The following is a 14,061-nucleotide window of genomic DNA, read 5'->3' on the forward strand; positions in this document are numbered from 1 at the left end:
CGGGCACCTGAGAAGGGTGTGGGCATGCGTAGGTGGGTACACCTGGGCTGAGATGGGGCTTATAAGGGCAGCGTCGCAGAATGGAAAATGACCAGAAGAGAACAAGACCATGAGAGAACGCTGGAGGGGCCAGAAAGAGTGAAGATTCTTTTTCTTTCTTTTTTTTTTTAAAGATTTATTTATTTATGCACACAAAAACCTGCAATGCGGGAAGGGGGGCGGTGAGAGGATCCACCAGAGACAGATTGGCAGATTGACTGAAATACACTGCTGTGGGGCGCAAAAAAAAAAAAAAGTGAAGATTCACCGGGGGCTAGGAGGCCTGCCAGCCTCCTGGCCCCCAGGCACATGGCAGGCAGGGATGTGCCCAATAAGAGCCTGAAAATCCCAATAAAAGCCTGAAAAAGCCACTGAGGGCTCGAGGACTCCTTCACACTTCTGCATGGGTTCATAGAGATCCTACTCTGAGCCATCATGCCCTTCGGTCATCACACTCACCTTCGGACTCCCGGGAGCAGCTGGAGGAGGAGCAGCAAGGAGGGGAGGAGGCAGAGCACAGAGCTGGGACAGGAGCAGGTGCCATCTCCTCGGGCTGGGGAGAGACAGGGCAAGAGGCAGCCAGGCCCACACAGAGGAGCAGGGCAGCCAGGAGCTCCGGACTCAGGGGGGAGAAGGGCCCAGGGACCCCCACCAGCAGGAGCAGGGCCCTTCCTGGTGACTCCTTAGGCCCTGACACCAAGGACAGACCTGGCTCCTCTCCTGAGCCTCTGTGCTGCTAGAGACCTAGAAGTTTATTGGAAAAAAACATCCTCCCCTTCCCACCCCGTGGAACCCACACCCCAGACCCACTCTGCTCAAAACACTGGACTCCTCCATTCCCAGCACCTGGTCCCGGGTGCAAACTGCTCTACCCTCCTCCTCATCACCCAGTGACTTCCCAGGTCAGAGTCCCAGACCCAGGCCCCCATGAAGGACAGGCCAGCGCCTGCTTGTGGTCCTGTCCCCCTCAGTGTGAGCATGTGTCATGTAGAAGCATCAGGACACACAATATTGTCCCCAAGGATGTGGGGTCCCCCCCACAGACCCCTGTTCTGTTCTGCTCTGTCTGCTTCATTAGTTCACCTGAAGGTCAGTCCCTCCCCAGCCCTGACATGCCAGGGCCGAAGACAAGGGCCCACCTCAAATAGCAGGAACCTGGTCAGATCCCCACTGACGGCTTAGTCCTCCTCCTGGGGAATTCCTGCCTCTGGGTGAGGATCCAGTGGAGACAGAGCAGTAGAGAAGGGAAATGAGTCCTGATCAGAGAAAACACCCTCAATCAGCAGGCAGAATGAGGGGCACCCCGGGACACCCAAATCTGTATGCTCCAAATCGCTTCTGCCATCTGCCTCATAAAGGCAGAGCACACTCTGAGTGTGAAAGAACACACCAGAGGAGCGCCAGAGGGGAAGGGAAGATGGTGTTACAGGGCAGGGAGACAGGCACCCTGACCCCGCAAACCTGCCTGCTCTAAATAGGTTCTGCCATGCTCCCCAACAACACAAAACATATGAATCTTTAATGAAAAGTAAATTTAATACAATTAGGGAACAATACAGAAAAGACAAAGAATAGGGGCCTCCCTGGTGGTGCAGCGGTTGAGCGCTGGGTTGCGAAGCTGCCCACAGTCTCTGCAGTGCTAGTTCGACCCCCGGCCATGGGAGGAGGGTCCCACATGGCGTGCAGACCTCTCCTGCCGCCTGCTGCTCCCCTCAGCAGTGTACTTCGGTCCTTCTGCCTGCTCTGCTCCCGGCTCTGGCTCTGGTGAATTCTCTCACCCTCCCGCCCTTCTGACTGTACCCAGTGCCTGAATAAATAAATAAATAAATAAATAAATCTTTAAAAACAAACAAACAAAGAATATAGTTTCTAAATCAAGCACCCAAAGTTATCCATCCCCTCATGGGTAAAAGTCAACCCAAACGGGATTGGCCCCGAGCCAGGCCCCAAAGCCTGCCACAAGTCTAATGCATCTTCCAGTGGGGACCCACAGAAAAGGATCAGAAACAACTGACAAGTATGGGAAGAAAAGAAAAAAATCGCAATCAAGGGATAAGCTGCCATTGTCACCTCCCCACGGGTCTCTCACCCACATCTATGTCACCCAGTCCACGACTAAAAGGCAAGTGCAGTTTCTTCACGTGTCTCTCTGCTCCATGTGCCTCCTCCAGGTCTCCTTCTGGCTCCATCCTCCTTCCTCAGTCTCCTCTGCAGCTTTTTCTCTCCCTGCTCAACTCCACCCTCCTTTTGGGTGGGGCAGGAAACCTGGAACCTCCCCCTTTCCTGGAGACCATCCTGTTACAATGGGATAACAGTTTCCCAACAAAACACTGAAAGTTATCCACCCTGCAGGGTAAATGATTGTCAGGCTTTTCTGCCCTCCACCATTAGCATCGCATGCCTGATGGAATACCTGCATTTTGTTACATTGTTATATTCAGTTGTATTGTTTACTTCTGTGGGCCAGGGCTGCAGTATTTATATTGGCCGAGAGAAGCAGAGAACACAGGAGAGGGAGAACTGCCAGAGAGCCTAGTAAGGAGTGCCAGCCTCCTGGCACCCCAGCACCCCTGTCTGCCCTGTACCTGGTTGCTGCACTACATGTAAAAGTTCAATAAAAACCTGAGAAAGCCACCGAGGGCTCCAGGGCTTTTCTTAACACATTTGCTCATATCATAGAGAATCAGATCTGTGCCTTTCTGGCACTACCACGCCCCCCTCTCCCCAGGGTAGATGACCAGCCAGACTTCCTGGGGGGAGGGGCTGCAGCTGCAGGATATACCTCACCCCCACCCCAGCTCTCAGCACAGTCCAGGCCCTAAATCCACCCACCTCATGGGAGGGGAGCAGGAAGTGACTTGGACTCAAAACTGTCCCAGGAGGACACATGTCTCCCCATTAGTGCTTCCTTTTGTTCCAAGTGGAGAAGGAAAAGAGGGGGGTACAGAGCACAGGGCAGGTGTCCCTGGACAACACTAGGGGATCCTGGACACCCTGCAGGAAGGACACTCACCCCCTCACTGCCTCTCTCAACCCTCAGGGCCTGTTCCTGCTGCTCTGTCAGCCCACACTCTTCCTTGTTCTGTCTTGTCAGATATTAATGGTCCTGATCCAGATGGGTTCATCATTTACTTTCCTCTTTAATGGACATATGCCTCTAATCTTTCGATTGTTTCAAGTGCTTTTGAAATAGTTCCAGGTAAATACCTAAGGTTGCTGAAAGACAATGGAGAACGTAAAATGAATTGTAATTTTAAAATACAACTACTGATGGGAAGAAGCAAACCCCTTTCTCCAACGTGCCATCCAGTGAAGTTTATGTAGACAAGGTTAGGATGAGGGGTTCACAAGGAAAGCCTCTTCGATAAACTGCTGGGGACACTGGACAGCCACGTGCAAAAGAATGAAACTAGACCACTGTCTCCCACCTCACACAAAAATCAATTCAAAATGGATAATAGGCTGGGACTTAAGACCAGAAACCATAAAATACATTGAAGAAAACAAGGACAGAATGTGCCATGACATACAAAAAAAAAATAATGTGCTCAGTCTTTGTAATGCCAGTGTTGAATAATCTCTCTCTCTCTCTCTCTCTCTCTCTCTTTCAAGATTTATTTATACAAGAACCAGGGTGCAGGCCAGATGTGCAGGAGGGTGAGAAAATTCACCAGGGACAGAGTGGGGAACAGAACAGGCAGTCCGATTGAAATACACTGCTGAGGGGAGCAGCGGGCAAGACAGGAGAGGTCTGCCGTGCCCCTGGAGAGGCTGCGGACAGCTTCACAGCACTGTGCTCAACTGCCTGCACCACCAGCGATACCCTAATTTCTCATTTTTACAACCATTTCCTGCTTGCTGCTCTGCTTTTCTTCTGTCACCTTCTTCACATAACTGTGGTCTCTTTCCTTCAAAGAATGCCCCTCCAATTCTACCCCACAATGTAAATTATTGTCCACAGTTGAAGTCAAAGAAGAGGTGAATGTCTGTATGGTGAGCTGAGCCATTAATAAGTGGCCTTAAGATATGAAGACATGAAAATCACCACCATGAATGGAAACTGAATGGCTTCATCAACACTATCCCCAGTGCCTCAGGGATCAAACCCCTGATCCACACTTACCTGCAACCTGAGTGTCGCTTCCTCCTTGTCTTCCTGTGGGAAGAATCATCATGTGAGACAAGGGAGGAGTCAGCCCACACAGTCTTTAAGGAATCTTCTAATCCTGGAATACTGTGACTAAAGACCCAGGTCAGGACTGGGAAAAATGAAGAAAGGAGGTGAGGGGGGACTGAACCAAATGCCCTCTGGGCAACACACATGTGTGAATGGTACTTCCCATTAACCAGACAGGGCAAGTTCTCCCTAGGACTTGAAAGCCCTCAGTGGACAAGATCCCCCACTTCCTTCCCCACCTGAGTGCTTCTTCCTTCACATCACAGCTGCAGCCACCGCAGCTCCAGTGAGCACAGCTCCAAGGAGAACCAGGCCAGAAGTGATGCCCACGGTGGGGATGGAGGCCTGAGGAGGGGGCACTGGAAGGGAAGGGAAGGGGAGACCCCAGTCCTTAGTCTGACCCTTAGAAGTTCTCAGAGGGCTCCTGATTTTCCTGAGAAGAGGCTCTGTGCCCAAGTCCCCCTAGTTACCCTATCTCAAGATATGGGGCTCCAGCAGCCCCTCAGGCTGCACATGACACATGTATCTCTGCTCCTCTCCAGAAGGCACCACCACAGCCACTCACTTCCAGAAGTTTCCATCTCCCAAGCCTGGTCTCCACCAGCACCGTGTACTGGGCCAGGTCAGGGTAATGTTCACAGGGTAGAAGCCCAGGGCCCAGCACCTCAGGGTGATGTCATGCTCAGAGATGGGGTGCTGGGTCACACATGCCCTTTGGGGGCCTAAGTGGGAAGAATCGGACATTTTATGGTTTCTATTTCCTCTGTGGTCACTGAAGCAGCCTCATGACCATCCTCAGAATGGACAGGAAAACATGCTTGGAGGGAGGAAGCACAAACCCCAGAAACCAGCCTGCTCTGGGAGTCCGGGATAGCAGATGAGAGCCCAGGGTGGGATGCAGGTCTCTGAGCATTTTGTTGCTGACTTGGGTGGAGGGTGATGACACAGACAGGCAGGAGTGAGATCTCCAAAAATGCTCTCTGACCAAAAAACAAGATCTCGAGAGAGAACCTCATTGGTCCTAAGATGGCTGAAGGGTGAAGGGTCCTGTGCAGGGTGATTTCAGGGATGGTCTCCCCTCTTTCTCAGGAGAAACTGGATTCCTTAACTGTCCTTCAGAAACAATAGGACCCTCAGGGCCAGTCTCTATACAGAGCTTGAAAACTTGAGAGACAGTTCTCTCTGACCAGAAGGGGGCGCTTTTCTGGCCATTCAGTTTTCCCTGTGGGGTGTGAGCCTCAGGGAGATCAAAGGCCCTGTAGCTCCTCTTACTTCTGAGCTGCAGCACCTCCTTCCCCATCTCCAGGAGACTTGGGATCCACTCCAAGTACCTGCCCTCCGGGTTGTTCATTTCATGCTTTACCCAAACTTCCTCCTCCACTATGGCAGGTGCCATAGCCTCTGGGAATCACTGTGGCCCTTACTAAGGGCAAAGGTCTCTGGGGAATGGGAGCTGTGACCTGGCCCTGGGCAAGCATTGTTCACTGTCCTAGCTCTGGTTGTAGCAGCCATGCAGGTCCTCCAGGAGCCATTAGGGCAGCTTGAACCTCTCTGTCTATTGTCTTTGGTTCTGTCTCCTTGTCCAGGTCCTCCTGCCCCACCTGCTCCGCCCTGGGCTCCAGCGTCTCCACACTGTGTCCTGGAGAGTTGCTGTCAAACCGCCTGAACTGTGCGTGGTCCATGTAGCCCACTGCGATGTACTGGGGCTCCTTGAGGCTGGGCTGGAGGGCTTGATTTCTAAAAGCCTTAAAGAGTGGGAGCCTGGGGGCAGGAAGGGGTGAAAGTTGGGCCGAACCTCCTCCCTGCACTGGTTCTGAGTCCCAGGGAGATGGGGCATGAGGGGAGAAAGTGTTCAGGAAGGGAGGAGGCTCGAGAGCTTGAAAAGGGGCATCAGGTGGAGAAGGAGTGGGACTCAGGGGGACAGAAGAGGGCGCTAGGGTGGGGGGACAGAAAGGGACTAGGATTGAGAGGAGCCATGGGGGGACAGAGGAGCCTAAGGCAACAGCCTCCACCAGAGAAGACTTTTCCCTCCTCCCTGCTCTCACCAGCCCAGGTTTGGGCCACAGCCCTGGAGAGAAGCAGCAGGACAAGGGTTGGGGGCCCCATGACCAGCACTACTGGGGTCAGGGGAGCTTCTGACTCTAGGCTGGTGGGTGGAAACTTACCTGGGGGCCATGCTGATTGGCTTCCCTGGGAACCATCTAGGCTTTGGGGACTGAGAACTGAGGAGGAGTCACAAGTGTCCAGGGCCCAGCACAGGTGGTGGAGACAGAAGTGAGGCTAAGGGGGCAGTGGGGTATCCCCAACAGTAACCTTCCTGCCCTAGACACAGCTCTGGGGCCTGGAACCATGAGAACCAGACTAGGGGACCTGGGGCTTTGATCTGGCCCCTCCTCTCCTCACCCAAAGCTTCCTCACCCTGTCTCCATGACCCAAGCACTGGGTCTGCGATTCTCAGTCATTTTCCTTTCAGTAAATAAGTGAGGACACCAAGTATACTTTTGTGTATGAGATATCACTCCCCATATTTACCACACTGGGAATAAAGCTGTGTTTAATCATGTAACTATTTCATTTGGAATAATATGAATAACCCAATGCATGTTGACGGAAAGTATTCTTTTTTTAATAAATTATTTTATATACTTACATCATTTTTCATTTTTATATAATGTGTGCATTTTCATTTTGGTTATATTCCCCATACAATTCCCAGCCCTTTTTCTGACCATAAACCCTCTTCTCCTCCCCCCGCCCCCACTGTAATGTGTCTCTGGTCTATAGTTGCTTGTTGATTTTGATTTTTTACTTTATTGCAATTAGTCTTTATCCTGGTCTCTTATTTAGGTTTTCTAAATTCCTGCTATGAGCGAGACCATACGGTATTTTTGTTTTTCTTTTCTGGCTTATTTCACTGAGCATGATCCCCTCCAGCTCCATCCATGTTGCTGCAAATTGCATGAGTTTATCTTTTTTGAATGCTGAGTAATAGTCCATGGTGTATATAGTCCACATCTTTTTGATCCAGTCATCTATTTTGGGCATTTGGGTTGTTTCCAAAGCTTAGCTATTGTAAACAGTGCTGCCATAAACATAGGGGTGCAGGCGCCCTTTTGAATTAATGTTTCTGTGTCCTTTGGGTAAATACCTAGGAGTGGAATTGCTGGATCATGTGGAAACTCTATGTTTAGTAGGTCAAGGAATCTCCACACAGCTCTCCATAGTGGTTGGACCATTTTGCACTCCCACCAGCCTTGCAGGAGAGTTTCTTTTTCTCCACACCCTCGCCAACATTTGTTGTTGCTAATTTTTTTAATACGTGCCATTCTCACTGGTGTTAGATGGTATCTCATGGTAGTTTTGATTTGCATTTCCCTGATTACAAGTGATGTTGAACATTTTTTGATATGCCTGTTGGCCATTTGCATTTCCTCTTTGGATAAGTTTCTTTTTAGCTCTTCTGCCCATTTTTTGACTGGATTATTTTCTTTTTCTTGTTGAGTCTCATCAGCTCTTTGTAGATTTTTGTGATCAGTCCTTTATCATTAGTGTTGTGTGCAAAAATGTTCTCCCAGTTGGTGGGGTTTCTCTTTGTTTTGGTTATTGTCTCTTTTGCTGTGCAGAAGCTCTTTAATTTGATGTAGTCCCAGGTGTTTATCTTTGCCTTCACTATCACTGCTTTGGGTGACGTGTCTGTAAAGATGTCTTTGAGGTGCATGTCATGTAAGGTTTCGTCTGTATTTCCTTCTATGTATTTTATGGTTTCAGGTATTATGTCTAGTTCCTTAATCCATTTTGAATTGGTTTTTGTGCATGGTGTGAAGTAGTAGTCAAGCTTCATTCTTTTGCATGTAGCGACGCAGTTTTCCCAGCACCATTTATTCAGCAAACTTTCTTTAAATGAGAAAGTTTTCTTTAAAAAAAAATTATTTATTTATTTATACAAGCACTGGGTCCAGTCAGAAGCGCAGGAGGGTGAGAGAATTCACCAGAACTGGAGCAGGGAACAGAACAGGCAGAAGGACCGATGTACACTGCTGAGGGGAGCAGCGGGTGGCAGGAGAGGTCTGCGCACCATGTGGGACCCTCGCCAGTCGGCCGGGGATCGAACCGGCGCTGCAGAGGCTGCGGGCAACTTCGCAACCCAGCGCTCAACTGCTGCGCCACCGGGGAGGCCGGAGAAAGTATTCTTAACAAAAATAACATTTCTGAAAATAATCAGGCCAATGAGAAGAGTGGATCTTTTGCATTTTTTTATTTTTGCAATTGTCTTTCTTGTCTGTCTCATTAGAAGACCTTCGGATTTTCTTCATATTTTCTTCTCCGTTTAGTCTGTTGTTCTGGTTGAAGTCTATGAAAAAATACACACTGCCTTACTATAACTATGCAGACACTGCCTTACACAAATATGTTGAAGTAGTGTTTCCAGACAATTTGGAATATTCCACTGATACTACGTTAAAACTATACAGTTTTAACCTTGGTATTTTCTCCAAGGTTAATTGCAAAGTGAAACCTGAAACAATATTATTGAATATTTCTTATTCTGTTATATTTCCATAGTCCTCTTGTTGGAGAAATAAATTCTGGCCTTTTACCCAGGCAGAGGAAGAACAAGGGGTCCTTCATAATGGTGAGGTCAGAAGCTTTATTATTCATGCATGAGGTCCCAGACCTGGGTAGCCCCTTAAGTCAGAGCACCAGTTTAAAGACCAAGGGTTCCTTTTATACACAACTGTGTCCATATCTGTTACATTGATAGTGACATGGTTTTTGTGGAGTCTGTGGGTTTGGAGTATGGGGTCCTTGGGGTCACTCTGGGAAAGGTGTCGACAGAGCTCCCCTTTCAGCGACACATGGTGAGTTCCCCAGCGAGTTTCTCCACGAGACAAAGACACTAGTTATATTTAAAGGATAGGTTTATTAAGGCAAGGGAGGGACAGAAGAGTAAAAGACACTTGTATAGACACAAGCGGGCAGGAAGAGCTGCCCCGAAAGGGACAGGTTTGCTGAGAGAAGCCTGTGTGGTTGCAGGCGGGAAGCCTTGAGGAGAGCGGCCTTCACTGAAGGAGGTCAGTGCAGAGAAGTCCAGGCATGGTGCAGGTCACGGGCAGGCAGGCAGGCAGCTGCTGTCCTGCGGAGAGAGAGGGTTAGTAAAAAGAGGCATCTGCATAGACACAGGTGGGCAGACAACCAGTGGCAGTGCTGCCCTGAGCCTGTGCAGAGACTGCACTGATATAGTCCTTTGCTGTTTGGGAGGGGCCGCTCCTTGTGAGCTTTAGGGTTAGTTGCTGATTTTGGATAACTAAGCAGAAAGGGACAGCAGATCTGAAAGGGACAGCAGATTCCACCATGGGCTCACTCTCCATATCTTTACCTGTGGATGTGTGCTCTGATACCTACTTGGATGTTATGTGATCCAGGCATTGGTGCCTGAAGATCTTAGTTTTCACAACATGTAGTCTGTGCCTAAGGATCCTAGTTTCCATAACTGTGTTGACGGTTATGCTAATCTCTTCTACCTCCACCTCCTTGTGAGAGCCACGTTTCTGGTCGTGTGGTGCTTCCTTTTGCAGTTTATTTATTAATTTTTTTTCATTCCTGTCCTCCATCAATAGCATCCTTTTTCAGCAGGCACAACCATTTGCTGCAAAGTCCCCCAACAAGGGGGGCCAGGCAAGGGGGTAAAGATGCAGGCATTTGGGGATGCCCTTTAAGAGATAGGCCAGCGGGTTGACTGCCCAACCTTGTAGATAAGAGTGCTGAGGCCCTGGCCATGCATCTTAAAAGGGAAAGAGCTGTGAGTAAGCAAACTTGTTAATTATGCCTGCATGGGAGTGTTCATTGTGTTACAGGGCAGGGAGAGGCCCCGCAAACCTGCCTGCTCTAAATAGGATCTGCCATCCACTGCATCAATAGAAAACATGTAAGACTGTAATGGGAAGGAACTTGAATGTTAGGGGGAAAAGGATGTCCCAAAGCTAATTCCATATAGGCTTTGTGGACTCCACCCCCACCCCAGGTCAAAGCCAAAGACACTGGGAACTCCAAATCCCATCACCACCAAAGGGAAGGTGGCTGGGACCTGAGGGTGGGGTTAAGCAGCCAGGTGGATATAAAAGGCAGACACGTGGGCTTTGGGAGGCCCCCATATTTGGCTCTCCGCCAGCTCGCAGCATCCGGCCAGCTCTGAGAGTGACTTTGGGTTTCCAGGTCGTCGGATCGGGTAGGACGCATTAAAGACTTTATTTCCCTATTTTCTCCCTGAGTTGTACATTTTCCTTATTTCCTTTTCTCTTGTAAATAAACCTTTTATTAACCTTTTGTGTGTGTCTGTAGTAGAGTATTCATAAGTCCCTTTAAAGCACGCGGGTGAGGACCCACAGCCAGGAACCCGTTTAATATCGGGGTTGCTCTATAACATGAATACAATCAGTAATCAATACAGAAAACACAAAGAATATAGTTTCTAAATCAAGCACCCATGTTACCCATCCCCTTGTGGGTAAAAGACCACCCAAATGGTCTTTCGGGCCAGAGCAAGGCCCGGAAGCCTGCCACAAATCTAAAGCATCTTTTAGTGGGGACCCACAGAAGAGGATCAAAAATAACCAGACAAGATTGGGAGGAAAAGAGAAAATTCAAAATCAAGATAAGAGCTGCCATTGTCACCTCCCATGGGTCTCTCACCCACATCAGTTTCAGGACCAAAAGGTAAGCGCAGTTTCTTCACGTGTCTCTCTGTTCCATGTGCCTCCTCCAGGTCTCCTTATGTCTCCACCCTGCTTCCTTCCTTCCTCAGTCTCTTCTGCAGCTTCTTCTCTTTTCTTTAGCTCCACCCTCCTTTGAGTGGGGCAAGGGAACCTGGACCTTCCCCTTTTCCTGGGCAGCACCCTGTTACAATTGCACCAAGACTGGAAATTCTGCTGGAATCTTTATTATATTCATTGCTCAATAATATATGTTCTCATCACTCTCTTGCATATTGGTTGGGTCTTGTGCTAACCTGTGATTTTTTTAAAGTAATATAGTGTTCCACTAAGTTAGAAAGATCTTCAGTATTCATTACACTGTAATCAAATTATTTTTTAAAAAATGGGGCTCACACAAGGAGCAGGGGGTAGAAGGGATTAACACAGCCATTGACACAGATCTAGAAACCAAGACCTTAGGCTCCAAAGCCTAGATTACAAAGCAGAAAATCCAATTGGGTATCAGACTTCTGTCTAGAGCACAGGCCCAAGGGTAAAGATATGAAGATTGAGCCCATTGTAGAATCTCCTGTCCCTTTCAGATTCTGCATAGTTATTCAACATCAACAACTAACCAGAAGGCTCACAAGGAGTGACCCCTCCCAAACAGAAAAAGACTATGTCAGTGAAGTCTCTGCACAGGCTGGGGGCAGCAATCCCTCTGCCCACCTGTGACTATGCAGGTGCATCTTTTCACCAATTCTCTTCTCTGCAGAGCAGCAGCCTCCTGCCTGGGCATTACCTGCATCATGCCTGCAGTTCTCTTCATTGACCACTCTCAGTGGAAGCAGCTCTCCTCAAAGCTGCCCGCCTGCAACCATGAAGGTCTCTCTCAGCAAACCTGTCCCTTTCGGGGGGCAGCTCGTCCTTCCCGCTTGTGTCTATGCAAGTGTCCTGTACTCTTCTGTCCCTTGTCTAATAAATCTGTTCTTTAAATATAACTAATGTCTCTGTCTTGTGGAGAAACTCGCCTGGGGAATCTTCGCGTGTCGCTGAAACAGGAACTCTGGTGAAACCTTTCCCAGAGTGAACCCGAGGACCCCACACTCCAAACCCACTGACTCCAAAAACTCCATCATTAGCATACCATAGGTTATTAATATTCTTTTTTTAAAAAGATTGATTTATTTATGCATACAAGAACTGGGGTAGAGGCCAGAGGTGTGGCGGGTGAGAGGATTCACCAAAGACAGAGTGGGGAGCAGAACAGGCAGATCTACAGAAATCCACTGCTGAGGGGAGCATCAGGTGAGGCAGGAGAGGTCTGCTGTGCCATGTGGGTTGCTCCCTGGCCATGGATTGAACTGGTTCTGCTGCAGCTACAGGTCACTTCATAGTGCTGATGCTTAACCCCTTGCGCCACCAGGGAGGCCCCAGGTTATTTATATTCTAAAGTAAAGAAGCAATAACATCTTTTAAAAAGGTTTTATTCTAGTAAAGTAAATATTTAAAGCTGTAACCCACGTAACAAAATTATACATGGGATCCGTAATAATTTGTGAGACTGAACAGAGTTTCTGAAAGAAAAATGTTTGAGACTTGCGGACCCACTCCCTGGGCCTGGACTCAGGGACACGGTGTGACAAAGGTCTCGGAGCAGGAGAGGAGGGGGCGGCAAAGTCCCAGGTCTCGGGGTGTGGCTGTCTGGGTCTCAGTCCCCAGCGCGGGGTGCAGGGCTGGAAGGTGACTGCTGGGGATTCGCCCTCCCCCCTCAGTTCCACTTCTGGGCTCACAGCCTGGGCGGGTCCTCCTGCCTGGATACTGGTGACTCACCCCAGGGCTCACTCCCCATTGCCTGGAAGTCTCTGGAGCAGCCAATCAGCAGCCCCGCGGCTCCCGTTCCAAAGTCCACACTCACCTGCCGGGACTCCGTCTCCCCAGACCCGGAAGAGGCGCGTCCTGGGGGATGCGGGGGCGCAGCCCTCCTGCTCCTGCTCGCGGTGGCCGCGGCCCCGAGGGAGACCCGGGCGGGTGAGTGCGGGTCGGGAGGGGAAAGGGCGCTACCAGAGGCGGGAGCGAGGGCGTGGGCGGGACGTGGGAAAGGCGCGACCTCGCCGCCGCCCTAGTTGTCCCAGCACGTCGGCCCAGCCCTGTCCTAGCCCCTTTCCGTCCCCCGAGACCCCAGCCTCCTCTGGCCCCCCGAGTCCCGGCCATTTTCGTCCCGCAGCCGCTTTTCACTCTCACTCGTCTTTCACCCACTTTCTGTCTCGTGGGCGCCCCCCTGGGACTCGAGCCCCCAAAAGGGAGAAGAATAGCCCTGGTCTCCCCTCCCGTCCCCAGGGTCCCACTCCCTGAGGTATTTCTCCACCGTGATGTCCCGGCCCGGCCTCGGGGAGCCCCGCTTCATCTTCGTGGGCTACGTGGACGACACGCAGTTCGGGCGGTTCGACAGCGACTCCCCAGGCCAGAGCTTGGAGCCGCGGGCGTCCTGGGCGGAGCAGGTGCGGCAGGAGGACCAGGACGACTGGGACTGGAGGACACAGATGCTAAGGGAGGGCACACTGTGGTACCTAGCGCAGCTGGACCTCGTGCGCAGCCTCTACAACCAGAGCGAGAGCGGTGAGCTGGCGCGGGTCGGGACCGGGTCAGCACCCCCATCCCCACGGGCGGGGCGGGGGGTGGGGGGGCTGCTCAGGGTCTCCCCCCCAGGCTTCTCTGCAACATGCCCAGGAACAGCCCGCGGGACTTTCACCCCCTTTCATTCTGTTTAGTTTATTCCCGGCGGGGGTGGGCGCGGGTGGGGACAGGCTCTCACACCTTCCAGAAGATGTCTGGCTGCGACTTGGAGCCCGACGGGCGCCTCCTTCGCGCGTACAGTCAGTTCGCCTACAACGGCGCGGATTACCTGGCCCTGAACGGGGACCTGCGCTCCTGGACCGCGGCGGACACGGCCGCTCAGATCACCCGGCGCCAGTGGGAGGCCCAGGGTGAGGCAGAGAGATTCAGAGGCTTTGTGAAGAACAAGTACTTGAGGTGGCTGCACACATTCCTGGAGCACGGGAAGGAGACTCCACAGCGCACGGGTAAGAGGGGCCTGGAGGCCTCCCAGTCCTTCCCTGCCTGGAATAACTGCGGGAAATGAGTCCTCTCTCT

At 50.8% G+C, this 14,061-nt stretch overlaps 1 pseudogene across 1 annotated transcript in view; it reads left to right on the forward strand.

Moving 5' to 3' along the window:
• The window catches only part of LOC311183320 (class I histocompatibility antigen, Gogo-OKO alpha chain-like), a 37,313-nt pseudogene that overhangs the window by 21,790 nt on the left and 1,462 nt on the right, over positions 1 to 14,061 (forward strand). Inside the window, exon 2 of the transcript in view lies at positions 13,680 to 13,991. The product of the transcript in view is annotated as a class I histocompatibility antigen, Gogo-OKO alpha chain-like (transcript). The remainder of the gene's footprint in view (positions 1 to 13,679; positions 13,992 to 14,061) is intronic.

The sequence above is a fragment of the Talpa europaea genome, assembly GCF_964194135.1.
Source record: "Talpa europaea genome assembly, chromosome: 13".
Taxonomy (NCBI): domain Eukaryota; kingdom Metazoa; phylum Chordata; class Mammalia; order Eulipotyphla; family Talpidae; genus Talpa; species Talpa europaea.